The 15,520-nt window shown below is 45.5% G+C and overlaps 1 protein-coding gene and 1 pseudogene across 3 annotated transcripts in view; both read left to right on the forward strand.

Moving 5' to 3' along the window:
- The window catches only part of ARHGEF3 (Rho guanine nucleotide exchange factor 3), a 308,227-nt gene that overhangs the window by 81,207 nt on the left and 211,500 nt on the right, over positions 1–15,520 (forward strand). The window lies entirely within an intron of this gene.
- On the forward strand, positions 1,778–14,932 carry LOC136166350 (large ribosomal subunit protein P1 pseudogene; annotated as a pseudogene).

A 15,520-nucleotide genomic window follows, 5' to 3' on the forward strand; every position in this document is an offset into this window, starting at 1 on the left:
TGACGGCCCGCCACTCTCTGAGTCGGCAACCCGAGCTGGGCATCTTCTCTGAGGAAGTTTGGGTGCTGTTGGCCATTTTGCAGATGAGTGACCCCAGAAAGAGGCCGTGAGGGGAGGTGCACAGAACTCAGAACCTGGGTTACAGACACAGCCAGGAAGGGGGACTCGGGCTCCCAGTTCACTGCTACCCCCCAGGTTCTAATGGGTTCTAGAACCTTGGTGGCTACATTACCAAGGGATGTAGAAGGCGGCAGGTCCATTGTTGTTCTCGGCTGAGTGAAGAGCTTTCCTTCGGGGAGGAGACAATAAAAAGGAAGGAACCGCCGCGGCACCGCAGGTGACTCTCGGCGCTCTGCACGGAGGGAGAGGAGCCAGGCGTAAGAGGCGACGTGCCGTGTGATCCCACTTAGGTGATGTTTCGGAAAAGGCAACTTTACAGGAACAGAAGACAGATCAATGGTTGCCAGGAACTGGGGTTGGGAGGAGGGTCAGATCCCAAAGGGGCTGCGTGAAGGACTCTGGGAGTGATGGAGCAGCTCTGTGTCTATGTGGTGGTGGGCATACACCTGCGAATGTTTGTCAAAACTCACATATGCACGTCGAAGAGTGACTTTGTATGTAAAAGTGTACTTTTAAAAATGAGGCAGTAGAATCAAATGAAAGACAGGCTGCAGAGCAGGAAGACAGAACACGCTGTCATCACCCTACAGCGGGTTGGTCTGATCCCCATTTACTGGTGTGGAAACTGAGGCTCGGGCTCCTGAGAAATGGAGGGACAATCTCTTTCTCTTTTCTTCTGTCTGTTCACCTTGGCCCCTCCAGGCCCTGGATGCTGTTCTAGGAGCTGAGGATCAGGTCCTCAGGAGGACAAGATGGTTTCCACCCACACACAGCTCACAGTATAGAATTCTGAGAAACAGATGCGGAATAAGCAAGTCTAAGAAAGGGTGGTGTGGAAGGGAGGGTCAGGGTGTGGGGCCAGACCAGGGTCAGGGAAAGTCCAGTCTGGCGGGGTCCGTAGGAGGTGAGGGCCCACCATCCCACTGTGAGGCTTGGAGCAGAAAGGATAAGACGGGGAGGGGAGAGGGTGAGCTGTGGCCAGTGGGGGCTGACTGGAGGCAGCAGGCCTCTTTAAGCAAAGGAGGATTCACTCTGAGGGCGCTGGGAAGCTTTTGTAGGTTGATGCAGGACTGTTCCCAGATCCGTCCACCTCCTGAGACCAGGCCTGATCCATGCCCTGCACTTCCTGCCTTGCTGCTGGGTCTCAGGGTGTCGGGGGCGCCTCCAGTTTCTGTGTGTTTCTTTTATAGTTAATCCGCTCTGCTGGTGATTCATGCCTCTCTCATAGACTCCAGTGCTCAAATACAATCTGCTAATAAGTGTCTGGTGGAACCCGGGGGCGGGTGTAACTGCCCAGTACTTAATAGCCGAGGTTCTCCTGAAGGGCCTTGGGGAGCCAGAAATAACTTTCCGTCCTTTGCTTTTGTTTCCCACTTACTGACCCAGATCTGTGGATATTGCGGTCACTGTCTTGTTGGTTGTCTCTTAAGGGTCTTCACCCCTCTCCCCAACTTGCTGGCGATTTCCAGGTTTGCAGGGTTCAGTCTCCCCAGCGCCTGGTAACCTGGGAGCACTTGGGAAAGGTTTGTGGGATGAACATGGGAGGAGGAGGCAGGAGGCAGGCAGCTGTTCTCAGCTGTATCATCACTCCTCAGAAACCGGGTCTTCTTGTCCATCTTTACAAAGTCGCTGGCCCTGAGCTCTTGCTGCCCCCCGTATGTCCATGCAACACGCCCGGAGACCAGCCGAGGGCCTAGAGACCACCCGGGGCCCCTGGGAACAGCACCATCATGTCATCAGAGGGCCGTGTTGTCTGCAGCCTGTGCTGTTCCAGCCTCCCCCCAGCGATGGTGCCAGAGCAGCGGCCGCGCTTTTCAGGGTGCACATCTATGTTAATTTACATTCATGTGTTTGTGTCAGAAGACCCTTGTTTTTCTTGGGAAGCATTCACAGGCCAGTGTTGAACAAATTACCATCCTTTGCTCCAAAAGAAATATACTTTCCCCTAACATTCTGGATTTCCAGGATCCAGAAGGAGCACTGCTGTTGCCGCTGATGATTGCGGGTGTGTGTCGGGGTGGGGAGGCGAGCTGCTCATCCTGGGGCCACTGGGGAGTCTTGAAGGATCTCTTTCCACTGCGGAAGGCCAGGCTCACCTCTGTGTCTTCTTTTCCTCCCCCTTCAGTTCTGCCCTGAGAGCCAGACTAATCCAAAATAATATCCTTAGCTCCATGGGCCCTTTGCATTTCAGAATCTATGAAAGTGTACAGCAAGAATCCTTCTAATTCAACTCAACGGACATGAGTTTGAGAAAACTCTGGGAAATAGCAAAGGACTGCCGATGCTGACTGCAGCCATGATATTAAGACATTTGCCCCTTGGAAGAGAAGCTATGATCAACCTAGACAGTGTATTAAAAAGCAGAGACATTACTTTGTTGACAAAGGTCCATGTAGTCAAAGCTATGGTTTTTCCAGTGGTCATATATCGATGTGAAAGTTGGACCCTAAAGAAAGCTGAGTGTGATGCTTTTGAACTGTGGTGTTGGAGAAGACTCTTGTGAGTCCCTTGGATTGCAAGGAGATCAAGGCAGTCAATCACAAAGGAAATCAGTCCTGAATATTCATTAGAAGGACAGATTCTGAAGCTGAAGCTCCAGTACTTTGGCCACCTGATGGGAAGAACTGACTCGTTGGAAAAGACCCTGATTCTGGAAAAGATTGAAGGCGGGAGGAGAAGGGGACAACAGAGGATGAGATGGTTGGGTGGCATCACCGACTCGATGGACCTGAGTTTGAGCAAGCTCTGGGAGTTGGTAATGAACAGAGAAGCCTGACGTGCTGCAGTCCATGGGGTCTCAAGGAGTCAGACAGAAGTTAGTGATTGAACAACAACAAGGGCGAGAATATTCACTTGATTGTAGTTCAATGCTGGCAGTTAAAAATGAACTAATGGAAAGTGCACAAAGGGATAAAAAAATTCTGCCATGATTAATGTTACAGTGTTTTCCTTATTTTTTAAATATATGAGTTTATTCAAAGATGTAACTTTATACCACACTTTTTAATTTAGTATTTTAATATAAGCATTTCTTCGTGACATTGGCAAATTAGCAGGTTCTAGTTAAGGGGCCCATCCGCGCTCTCCACACTGGTGACATGCTCACCTACCCGTCGTGAGTCTGCTCACTCACTGTCCACCCACCTTGGGTTGAGGACCTCCTCTGTGAGGGTGAGATGCTGTTGTTCGGTCACTCAGTCGGGTCTGACTCTTTGTGACCCCATGGACTGCAGCACACCGGGCCTTCCTATCCCTCACCATCTCCCAGAGTTTACCCAAGTTCATGTCCATTGAATCGCTGATGTTATCCAACCATCTCATCCTCTGCCACCCTCTTCTCCTCCTACCCTCAATCTTTCCGAACATCAGGGTCTTTTCCATTGAGGATGGGTTAGGTTCTAGGAAAACACAACTCCCTGCCCAGAGGGAGTTGTTATACAGTGGAGCAGAGTGAAATAAACAGAGGAAGAACCCAGATGGTGGGGTCTGTGGGCAGGGTATTCAGAGCTGCCGTGGTGGTCTAGCCTCTTGTGGCTGTTGCACATCGTGGAAGAGCACCCGCACCATGGGGACTGAATTTAAACACCAAATTGGGAGTCTTCTTATGGAAAAGGCAGCTCAGTGGGTGCTCAGGACATGGCCCCTCCCGTGTAGGCTTAACTGAAGGGCCGTATGTTAAGGTGTGTACAGGTTTCATTGTGGTTGACCTGGGATAGTCAGGCTGAGAAGGAGGCACTGAATCTGGCCTGGCTTGCTGAGCCTGCCGAGGAGGGCTGGGCTGCAAGCGCAGGATTCTCTGACACTGGAAGTTAGGTGGTTTTTGGAACATCCCCACCACTGTTGGAGGCAGAGGGACATTTTCAGAGGGGCGTCATTCCACAGACCACGTGACCTTGTTGTTGTTTCGTCACTAAGTCATGTCTGAGTCTTTGCAACCCTATGGGCTGTAGCCTGCCAGGCTCCCTATCCGTAGGATTTCCCAGGCAAGAATACTGGAGTGGGTTTGCCATTTCCTTCTTTAGCCAACTCTTAGTTTTCCAGTCTCTAAATGAGGATGGTAGATTAGCTGGTTCTCTGAGAATCCTTCCAGCTCTTACCTATTTGAGTTTTAGGCACATTATCTGAAAATAAACAGTTAAATAGACACTTAATTAAAGTGACCAGGTTTGAAACAGTACAGGCTTATGAATCCTGGTGAAACACACGGGTAGGTTTTGTTTTGTTTTGTTCTTTCTCTCTAACAGCCAGTGCTGGTGACTTGCTAAGGAAGCTGTGAGAAACACAGAACAGCCCCAGCGATGCGTTTCCTGGTGGCTCCTACCTGTAGCTCTGGCCATCTGGTTTGCAGGGAAGCTTTGTCAGCTTTTTAGTCTGGTAATGGAAAATGAACTCGCTGCCACAAATCTCATGCTCCAGAGGCTGGAATGGCACATTAAGGGAGATTTACCCTGGTTTCACCCCCCAGTGTTAACTTGTGAGCAGGCCATAGTTTAAACAACACATGACCATCAACAGCTGTGGGGAGAACCAGCTGTGTGGATGTCAGCATGCATTTCCAAGACACCGATTACATGTCTCGGTTCAGAAATTTGCTTTAATGCTAGTGTCTCGTCTCCAGAGTTAGACCCACACCAGGAGGATAGGGAGGGATGATGATGATGTTGGTCTTGCTCTTTGGTGACTATGCTGCTGTGACTTATCCTTCTGTTCATCAAGCATCCCTGGGGCCAGCGTTGGTGTGACACGGTAGGGGGCTTGATAGTGAATCATCTCAAAGCTCAAAAAGCAATGCATCACCCTCCATAGGAAGTGCTAGCAGGCATACGGCTTTGCAAGGAGGTGGCCTGGGTTATGTGAATGTCAGGCTGAGCAGTGCAAGGGGAGAGAGTGCTACATTCTGACTGATGTGGTTTGAAGCCTGGCATCATCAATGCTTCCTAGCTGTGTGATCAGGGGCAAGTTACTTGAGCTCTCTGTGCCTCCGATTCCCCATCTATAAATCTGAAAAATAATCTTGTGTTGTCAGCATTAAATAGGAGATCACATGTTAGGTTCTTACCGCCCAATTGTTGACTTCTATTGAAGGTGGTGGTGGACTAGCATGGTGTCAAGTTCATAGCACCTAATGTATACTGTGCACCTCACATGCAGGCCCACTAGAGTACATGACAGACACTGTTCCTAACTCCCCTATGTACTTCAGCTCAACTAGAAAATGTGAATGTTCATGTCAACTCAGGAGAGTACTATTATTATCATTTCACTGTAGAACAAACAAAGTTAAGTAACTTGCCTAAAGTCACAGAGCCAGTGAGTAGTAGATAAGGGATTTGAAACCCAGGCAGCTGGCTCTAGAGTTCTTGTTCTTAACCACTACTCTCTACAGTCTCCATGAAATAATAAGAGCTGTTCAGAGCGCTTCCCATAGGTCAGGAAACATTCCAGGCATTTTCTATAGATTGATTCATTTAACCTTCACAAAAAACCCTCTGAAGCAGTTGCTATTTTTCTACCAATTTTATAGTGAGGAAACTGCTAGAAAGGGGTGAGAATGTGGCTGAGTGGAGTTCACATCCTCATGAGCTGGATGATGTAAGACAGGGAGGCTGATGTCTTTGAGCCTCGGGGTGGCTGCGGGCTAAGAAGGGAGTGATGATAAGAATCACCTGGAGACCTGGTGGGTGAGGCCTTCTCAGGAGGTGGTGGTTTAATTATTAGTGAGAGGGCTTTACTCACAGACCCCAGCTTTGTTCTTGTCTCCTGGTAGCTGGGGCAGAGAGGGGAGCTCCTGGCTTCTTAGGGGGAGGAGGAATTTAAAGAAATGTCCCCACCCCCAGCGTGGGCCTGCCGTGGACTAGGGCACAGCTTGGCCGCACAACAGAGGCTGTGTTGGGCCTTGACGGTGACAGTTCTGCCCTTGGGGAAGTGAATACACTGTGAACCTGACCCAGCCACTTGGGGGCAAACCGTCTAATAAGCCTGGGTCTCAGTCTCCTTAGATGCAAAACCAAGTGCGTCTGGGATCAAAGCATGTGAGTAAAAGCACCAAATGGCAGAAATTTTATATTTTCACCTTGTGGAATAAGCAAGTCTTGTGGCCTTTATTTTACACCCTGAACCTGTGGAACTTTGCAAGACACCTTCTCAGCAGCCAGTCCCTCTTGTTAGCTATGTGAGCTGTGCTGTTTCTCCGTCTGAAACAACAGTGGGAGCTATATTCTGGTCGTTAAACCCAAGTTGGTGGGTGTTTTTTTTTTTTTTTTTTCTTTTTTGGTCTAATTAATTATTGTAAGCATGAAGTTCTGGGTCATTGTAAGGTTCCTGGAAAATGCTGCCAAAGTATCCTGTGGAAACATTATACCAGTTTATTCATTCATCATTGTGAAGCAAAATGTCTGCTTCTCTGCATTCTTGCCCACACTGGATATGACCATGTCAAATTTGCCAATTTGAAAGGCAAACATGCTCTTTATTTAGATTTCCATTTTGATAGTTACTAAGGAGGGTAAACATTTTTTGTTGTTTGTTGGCTGTGTGGATTTCTTCTTTGGTGAACTGTCTATGTTATGGCAAAACATTTTAGTTTTCTTTTATTAAAAAAGCTATTTTCTGATTACAGAATTCACTTATGCATGTCCTAAAAGTTCAGATAGTGTAGGAATGTGTAGCATTGCAAGTGCAGGTTCCTGGGATCAATCCTAACTCTGAGAAATGACCACAGATAACAGTGTGAACCTTATGTTTTTTTTAATTTTCTGGAAATTTCTCAATGCCCTCATTTCACCTTAAAGATGTACAAAGGTTCACACGTGGCTTTTGCATCTTAAAAGGTCTTTTGCTGAGTGGCATTTTTATTGAATAAAAATAGCAGGTTTATTTTGATAAATTTATTTTTTTCTGAGAAGCCACGCAGCCTAGTGGAGGGGAGCGTACTGAATTCGGGGGTCCCCACTGACTGCTCTCGCGTCTCCCAGTGCTCAGCCGGGTGTGTGCAGTCTGTGGGCCTGGCCACCCCTGGGGTCGGTGACCACAAGCTGCCCAGAGGAGCGCTTTCTGTTTGGAATGTCACGCTGCTGAACTGTCAAGGCGGCAGCAAGAGGATGAGGGCTCCTGTTCTCTCTCAGCATCAGCACCGGGTCAGTGCATGGTGACAGCAGTTAATAGTAGTCATCAGTAACAGCCAGCATCTCCCCTGTATGTCCTATACACACTCCAATCTGCTTAGACCTCACAGCAACTCTGTGCAGCATAAAATCTAGTATTATCCCTGGTTTTCACACATACGACAGGTTCCTAGAGACCACATCATTTGCTTAGGATCCCCAGAAAGCAAGGGCCAGAGGGCCAGAACTCAGACTTAGCCCTGCCAGGCACTGAGGCCCCTCGGGAGGTCAGCCACCTGCTCTGCAGTTCTGTATACCCTCAAGAATCCCACCTCCCTGTCCACCTTTATACGTATTAGTCTGGTCTAGATGCATCCGGGGACCTGAGGAACCCCCAGAAGGTTATCATTTTGGTAAAGTCTTGAGCAAGTTGGAAGCAGGTAGAAAGATAAACTCAGGGGCTGCATCCCTGAATCAGGGCTCTGGAGCGAAGAGGGGGAGAGCACCTGTGGCTGGGTGGCAGGATGCGGTTGTCATGGCAGCAGCTATGGCAACGCTGATGCAAGTGCTGGTCCTGTTCCCACTGGAGCCCAGCTGGTGAGCTGGAAGATGAGGTGCCCAAGAGAATGGGCTGGACCGTGTTTGATAGAAATAATTGATAAATAGCACATAACTGATCAGTATGGTTATTTTTTCTCTCCCAGTTTATGGCTTTTGTGGATTAGGTGGCCGGAAAATTCTTAGACAGTTTGGTGGAACTTGGGCTGAGAGCAGGCATCCTGAAATCAGGCTGTCTGGCCCTGACCCCTAGTGACTCTGAGGCATTTCCACATCTAACTTCTCAGTGCCTCAGCCTTCTCTTCTGTTATGGCCCTTATTTCTGTTAGAGCCCCCATGAAAATGAAATGAATTAAGCCACAGAAAAGGCACAGCAGCAGTATTACTATTCTTCTTATTATTAAATTAATAATAATAGTTCCCACTTTTACTCTGAATTCTCTTCCTCTGAATGATTCTCTTACTCAGAATTATCCCCTCTTACTCAGAATTTTGGGGGTGGCTTGCTGTTTGTCACAGTGATGAAATTATCTCAATTTGAATGGTGCCCTTAGCATCACCTTTCTGTTCTCTGCACATATGCTGTAACAAGTCCGATGTGGTCCCACCCACCGCCATATTTCACTGACAGTTTGGAAGTAAACATGTTTTAATGTGTGGCCCCAGTCACTGCCAAAAACAGCATTTACGGAGCTTCTAATTACCTTGGAGACTGTGGTAGGTCCTATATCAGAGAGTCAATAAACTGCTTTAAGTGATGCTGGCTAATTTAAGACTTTTGGGGTGTTTTTGGAGTTGGAATCAACAGAACATTTGTTAGAGATGCTCAATTCTGAGGACTAATTTTAAAGGTTGTGATTTTCAATTTGGAAAATTTGGCCACCTACAAACTGATTAATTAGCTTCTGATCAATATATTACCAAAAAAAAAAAAAAAACCACAAAAAACTGTGAGGACTTTCTTTTGCTCTTGCCTAGGCAAAAAGCCCTTGTAGAGCCTCTGTTAGAGAGGAACTGGGAAACTATGGTGTCTGTAAATATAATTTTTGAGTTAGAGCTTTCCAAGATTTGAAAAACATGAATTTATCTCCTTCCTTTTTGTTTCTGGTTTGTGTATAGCTAACTGGAACAATTCTAAAGGCTTTTCTTAATTTTCTTAAGACAAAAATTGGATAGTTCAAGATGATTTTTTTAAACATGTCTTCTAAGGATTATTTGATCCAAATCCATTTAAAACATTAAGAAAACTCAGCCATTAACTTTTTTTTTTTTTAATAATGTTAACATTGTACTCCATTTGTTTTTTCATTCTCTCTCACCGTTCTAAAGAGAGGAGGGATTGATGCTTAGATATTATTTATTTATTTATTTATTGGCTGCACTTGGCTTTTACCCTGTGCCTGGGCTTTCTCTAGTTGCCGTGAGTAGGGGCTGCTCTCTAGTTGCAGTGCGGTGGCTTCTCTTGTTGCAGAGCACAAGGCTCTGAGGCTTTCGGGCTTTAGTAGTCACAGCTTGCGGGCCCTAGAGCTCGGGGTCAGTAGTTGTGGTGTATGGGCTTAGTTGCTCTGTGGCATGTGGGATCTTACCGGTCCAGGGATCGAACCCCGGTCCCCTGCATTGGTTCACTTCAGTTCAGTTCAGTCACTCAGTCGTGTCCAACTCTCTGTGACCCCATGAATCGCAGTGCGCCAGGCCTCCCTGTCCATCACCAACTCCCGGAGTTTACTCAAACTCATGTCCATCGAGTCAGTGATGCCATCTAGCCATCTCATCCTCTGTCGTCCCCTTCTCCTCCTGCCCCCAATCCCTCCCAGCATCAGGGTCTTTTCCAGTGAGTCAACTCTTCGCATGAAGTGGCCAAAGTATTGGAGTTTCAGCTTCAGCATCAGTCCTTCCAATGAACACCCAGGACTGATCTCCTTTAGGATGGACTGGTTGGATCTCCTTGCAGTCCAGGGGACTCTCAAGAGTATTCTTCAACACCACAGTTCAAAAGCATCAGTTTTTCAGCTCTCAACTTTCTTCACAGTCCAACTCTCACATCCATCCATGACCACTGGAAAAACCATAGCCTTGACCAGACGGACCTTTGTTGGCAAAGTAACGTCTCTGCTTTTTAATATGCTGTCTAGGTTGGTCATAACTTTCCTTCCAAGGAGTAAACATCTTTTAATTTCATGGCTGCAATCATCATCTGTAGTGATTTTGGAGCCCAAAAAAATAAAATCTGACACTGTTTCCACTGTTTCCCCGTCTATTTCCCATGAAGTGATGGGACCAGATGCCATGATCTTAGTTTTGTGAATGTTGAGCTTTAAGCCAACTTTTTCACTCTCCTCTTTCACTTTCATCAAGAGGCTTTTTAGTTCCTCTTCACTTTCTGCCATAAGGGTGGTGTCATCTGCATATCTGAGGTTATTGATATTTCTCCAAGCAATCTTGATTCCAGCTTGTGCTTCTTCCAGCCCAGCGTTTCTCATGATGTACTCTGCATATAAGTTAAATAAGCAGGGTGACAATACACAGCCTTGACGTACTCCTTTTCCTATTTGGAACCAGTCTGTTGTTCCATGTCCAGTTCTAACTGTTGCTTCCTGACCTGCATATAGGTTTCCCAAGAGGCAGGTCAGGTGGTCTGGTATTCCCATCTCTTTTAGAATTTTCCACAGTTTATTGTGATCCACACAGTCAAAGGCTTTGGCGTAGTCATTCTTATCCACTGTACCACCAGGGAAGTCCAGCCACTAACTTTTTCAAGCTACAACTTTTTTTTTTAATCAAAGCATAATGTACACACAGTAAAGTGTACCAATTTGAATGGATTTTTACTTGCAGATGTAGAAAAACTGATAAGACTAATCTCTGATTATTTATTATTATTATTGAAGATCAGTTGCATTTCACATAAAGAGGAGGCAACCCTGTAACACTGGTTCTAGGTCTGGTACATGGTAAGCATTTTAGTTCCCATCTCCGTTCCTCTGTTGTCACTGATTCTGCAGTGGTTTTGACATCTGTTTCTCTGTTCAGGTTTTCTGGAACCAGACTGCCTGGGTTTGAATCCTAGCTCTGCACCTCCTAGTTGTGTGATTTTGGACAAGTCACTTAACCTCTCTGAGCTTCATTTTCCTCATCTATGAAGTGAGAATAATAGCAGTGCCTACTTGTAATATCATCTTGAGGATTAAAAGAGTTAGTATTTATTAAGTACTGAAAACAGTGGCACGTAGTAAGTGTTTAAAAATAAATAAATAAACCTTTAAAAATGTCATTTTCATGACAAAGAGGTTGAGTATTCTCCTGGTCCATAAGGCAGAGGTCAGTGGTGTTGATAAACTGGGGTGACTGAGAACTGATTCCACATCCCTGGAGTTGCGGGGACCTGATTCCACATCCCTGGAGTTGCGGGCCGTTGACTCATCAGTGGAGAGCTCCAGTTTCTCGTTTCAGATGAGAGATGGGGGTTGGTGCTCTCAGCGTTGGCTCATAGGAAGGTAAGGTGCATACAAGGAGTCCTGGTTAGAAAAACACACTCTCGGGAAAGAACAGGCTCTCCCCAGGCAAAACTTTAGAAAAACAACAATCTGCTGCTCCTTGATTAAAGGGCAGAAAGCTAATTATCCTTTCCGGAGGGACGCGGGGCTGCTCTCTGCCGGGCTGTGACCTGGAGAGGCAGGATGTGGATTGCCTTAGGAGGTAATGAAGCCTTTCCCGTTGACAGTGCGCCATCATTCAGACGGTCGCAGGCGGGAAGAGGGAGAACCATCCCCATGCTTTTCAAAGCAACCCCCAAATGCTTTAGAAACAGCATTTGAAGGTCAGTACTCGGAGCATATGAAAAAATAATTTTCTTCAACTGGATTTCCGAAAGACGTTTGTTACAAAGCATCCCTTCAAAAATATCCTGTAATTTCTGCTAACTAGACTAGCTCATAATTAGCTCGACTATTTGAAACTTCGCACTGCCAATGAGAAATCATCCATGCAATGATGATGCGGGTCAGGATGCCAACAAGGGGTAACCGGGAAACATTTTTGTGCTGAGTAAATGCCAAGAAGTATTAAGTCTAGTTTCTTCAGTCAAAGGAGGAGACTGTGAAACATTCCATCTTGGATATTTGTGTATGTATTCTCTCACTGTCTTCCATACCATCCTGTTAGGAATAGGAAGTTCCTGTTTGGCCAGAGATGTCAAGAAAGTTCAAAGACGTCTTACAAATATTTTTTGAGCATCTTCCATGTGCCAGGTGTCCAGAGGCTGGGAATGAGGCATTAAAAAGACAGAAATGCCTGCCCTCAGGGAGCTCACAGTTTTTCTTTTCTTTTTTTTAAGTTTCCAGTATCACTGTTTTTGTAGCATTTTAGTAGAGACATTAAAATGTCTTGTCCGTGATCCCAATAGGCCAGCCATGCCTTTGTAAATCTTTTAATGCTTGTAACTGCATTATTTGTGAATAGGGACCAAAAGTGTTTATTCTTTGATCTATTTATTTTTATTTGGAGGGTAATTGCCTTGCAGTATTGTATTGGTTTCTGCCATCCATCAGCGTGAATCAGCCATAAGTATACATATGTCCCCTCCCTCTCAAACCTCCCTCCCACCTCCCAGCCCATCCCACCCCTCTAGGTTGTCACAGAGCACCGGGTTCGAGGGGAGCTCACGTTTTAATGACTCAGTGGACTAACCAATACCTAAGATCCTTGTCAATTTGTATTTTCTATGAACAATTCTTCTGGGTAATCTGTAGACATATCCCTCTCAACTCTTGCCCTCCGCCCCCCATCCCCGCCCAGCTCCGCTTACTTCCTCGATTTATCAAGTCACCAGGGACTTCTGTTTTGCCAAATTCAGTGAGCGTTTCTCCTTCCCCTACTTAATATCGTAGAGCACTCCTTCCCCTAAACACTTTCTTCTCTGGCCTCTGGGATGCCCGCGCTCACCTTGTCAGGACTCCTTTTCTGTCTAAAGGCTGATGACTCTTGAATACAGTCTCCAGTTCCTTAAATTCAGCTGCAGATTCCACATCTCCATTTAGAGGCCCGTACCAAAACACTTGTCATATTCAAGTGTGGTAATGTCCACTCTTGATTTTTGTCCCCATATCTGTGGCTCTGATAAATCTTGCTCACCCTCCCAGTTGCTCAGCCTAAAATTCTTAGAGCATCCTTTATTTCTTTTTTATTTCACCCTCTGTATCAACCCACCAGCAACTCCCATTACCCTACCTTCAAATATGTACATAATTCCAGCACTGCTCACCAGCCTCACTGCCACCATCGTGGTCCAGGTCCCTGCTGTCCCTCATCTGGGCCACCCTCTCCTCCTCCCTACCCTTTGCCTTGTCTCCATAGCCATTATCTCCATGCAGCATTGAGAACGTCCTTTTAAAACTTAGACCATGTTTCTTCTCTGTTTAGAATCCTTTGTGGTTTCCCAGCTCACCCAGAACTAAAATCCAAAAGACCTGGCCTTCTAGTTCATCACCCAGAAGGAAGATAACTCTTAAAGTGCACCTTTTGTGTACCAGGCACTAAGAGCTCTACGTATATTAATTCATTTAATCCACACAGTGGCACTGTAAGGGAATCCTTTTATAATCTCCATTTTACAGAAGGGAGAAGTAGGAACAGAGAGGTTAGGTCACTCGCCCAGGGTCACACAGCTGGTGAGTAGCAGAGATGGCTCCAGCATCTGTGCTCTTAACCACTGTGCCCGACTGTCTCTTGATGGCTCTACCTGAGAGTCACTGAAATTTGTCAATAGCAGTTTGTCTTCTGGAAGGTTGCACTCATGAAAAATTGTCCTGAAGATAGTAGCTTTGCAGGAAGTTCCAGTGTAAGAAGCAGCACAGCAGAATGGCTTGTGGGATGGGAGCAGAAGACAGAATGGGTGATGCTGCAGAATCTCTGAGCACAGAGACCCGGTTGGGGGTGGAGAGTGGGAGGAAGCACAGAAAGCCAGAGGCTGAGAGAATTTTTATCATTGCTGAATAATTCACATAAATATGTGTCTCGTTTCTCACGGTACCAGTAAAACTTCACATCTAAGCCATTTCTGTCATTCCCAAGCTGTACAGAATGGTCTCCTGGCTTTTATTTACATATTTCCCTTTTCTGGAATAGTTAATATAATAGCATTTTATTTTGCATTATTACTCATGAGCATTTTTTCCATGAGATATGTATCTTTTATTTTGCCTGAAAATCGCAAACAGAGGAGCCTGCTGTGCTGTATTACATGAGGTTGCAAAGAGTTGGACATGACTTAGCAACTGAACAACAACAAGCTTTACTTTACCCTTGCTTTTTAAAAAATTGTGGTAAACTACACATAACAAAGTATTAGCAATTTTAAGTGTTATAATAATTGAGTGGCATTAAGTACATTCACAGAATTGTGCATACATCACCATTATCTCATTCTGGAACTTTTAAAAAATTACCCTCAAAGGAAACTGTACACGCATTAAATAGCCGCTGTCCATTTGCTCTCTTACACTAGCCCCTGGCTACCTCTTGTCTGCTGTTTCTTTGGATTTGCCTATTCTGGGTATTCCATGTAAATGGAATCATATAGTATGTGGCCTTTTGTGTCTGACTTTTTTCACTTTGCATAATGTTTTCAAGATTATTGCATGTTGGCTCTTTCCTCTGCTGCCGCTAAGGTGCTCGGTTTTTCCAAGGAAGCTAAGGCCGTTTTGGGGTGAGGCCCTCACTTCATCCGGTGACTAGCACCGCACCCGGCAGCCCCCACCTAGCACTCACCCGCACCATGGCCTCCGTCTCGAGCTCGCTTGCATCTACTCTGCCCTCATTCTGCACGACAGTGAGGTGACGGTCACGGAGGATAAGATCAATGCCCTCATTAAAGCAGCCGGTGTAAATGTTGAGCCTTTCTGGCCAGGTTTGTTTGCAAAGGCTTTGGCCGGTGTCAACATCGGGAGCCTCATCTGCAATGTGGGGGCTGGTGGACCTGCCCCAGCAGCTGGTGCTGCACCAGCAGGAGGTCCTGCCCCAGCCACCACTGCTACCCCAGCTGAGGAGAAGAAAGTAGAAGCAAAGAAAGAAGAATCTGAAGAGTCTGATGATGGCATGGGCTATGGTCTTTTTGACTAAACCTCTTTAGTAACACATTCAATAAAAAGCTGAGCTGTTTGCTGCAAGGAAAAAAAAAGATTATTGCATGTTGTAGCATGTATCAGGACTTCATCCTTTTTGTGGTTGAATAATACTCCATTTTATGCATGTATATCATATTTTGTTTATCCATTTTCATTAACTATTTGATCAAAATTTTATATATGGTTACTAGAGTATCAGCTATGTGCTAGACCTTTTGCTTCATCCTGTATCCTGAATATATAAAGAGCTTTTACATATCAATAACAGAAAAGAGAATCCCTTTATATAAATGAGTAAAAAAACCTGAACAAACATTTCACAAAAGGGAAACTATAAATATAATAATTTCATGAGTTTAAAAAGCCTTTCAATCTCTTCTTTTTAGTTAATTCTGGAATTAGCTTGGTTAGAGCAATTCTCTATTATTTAGCAACAGATCATAAGCATTTGTTTGAGATATGCTCCGTTTGGGAAAGAATTTCATTTGTTGCTCCATTCAAGTAGGCTTGTGACCTGAAGGTCATCTCCATTGGGTTTTCTAGAGACTATGTCTCTAAAGCCTTTTAAAAATACTTTGCCCCTTTGAATGTTTCTGAATTCAGATGGATACAGATATC

Source organism: Muntiacus reevesi, chromosome 4, assembly GCF_963930625.1.
Source record: "Muntiacus reevesi chromosome 4, mMunRee1.1, whole genome shotgun sequence".
In the NCBI taxonomy this organism is placed as follows: Eukaryota; Metazoa; Chordata; class Mammalia; order Artiodactyla; family Cervidae; genus Muntiacus; species Muntiacus reevesi.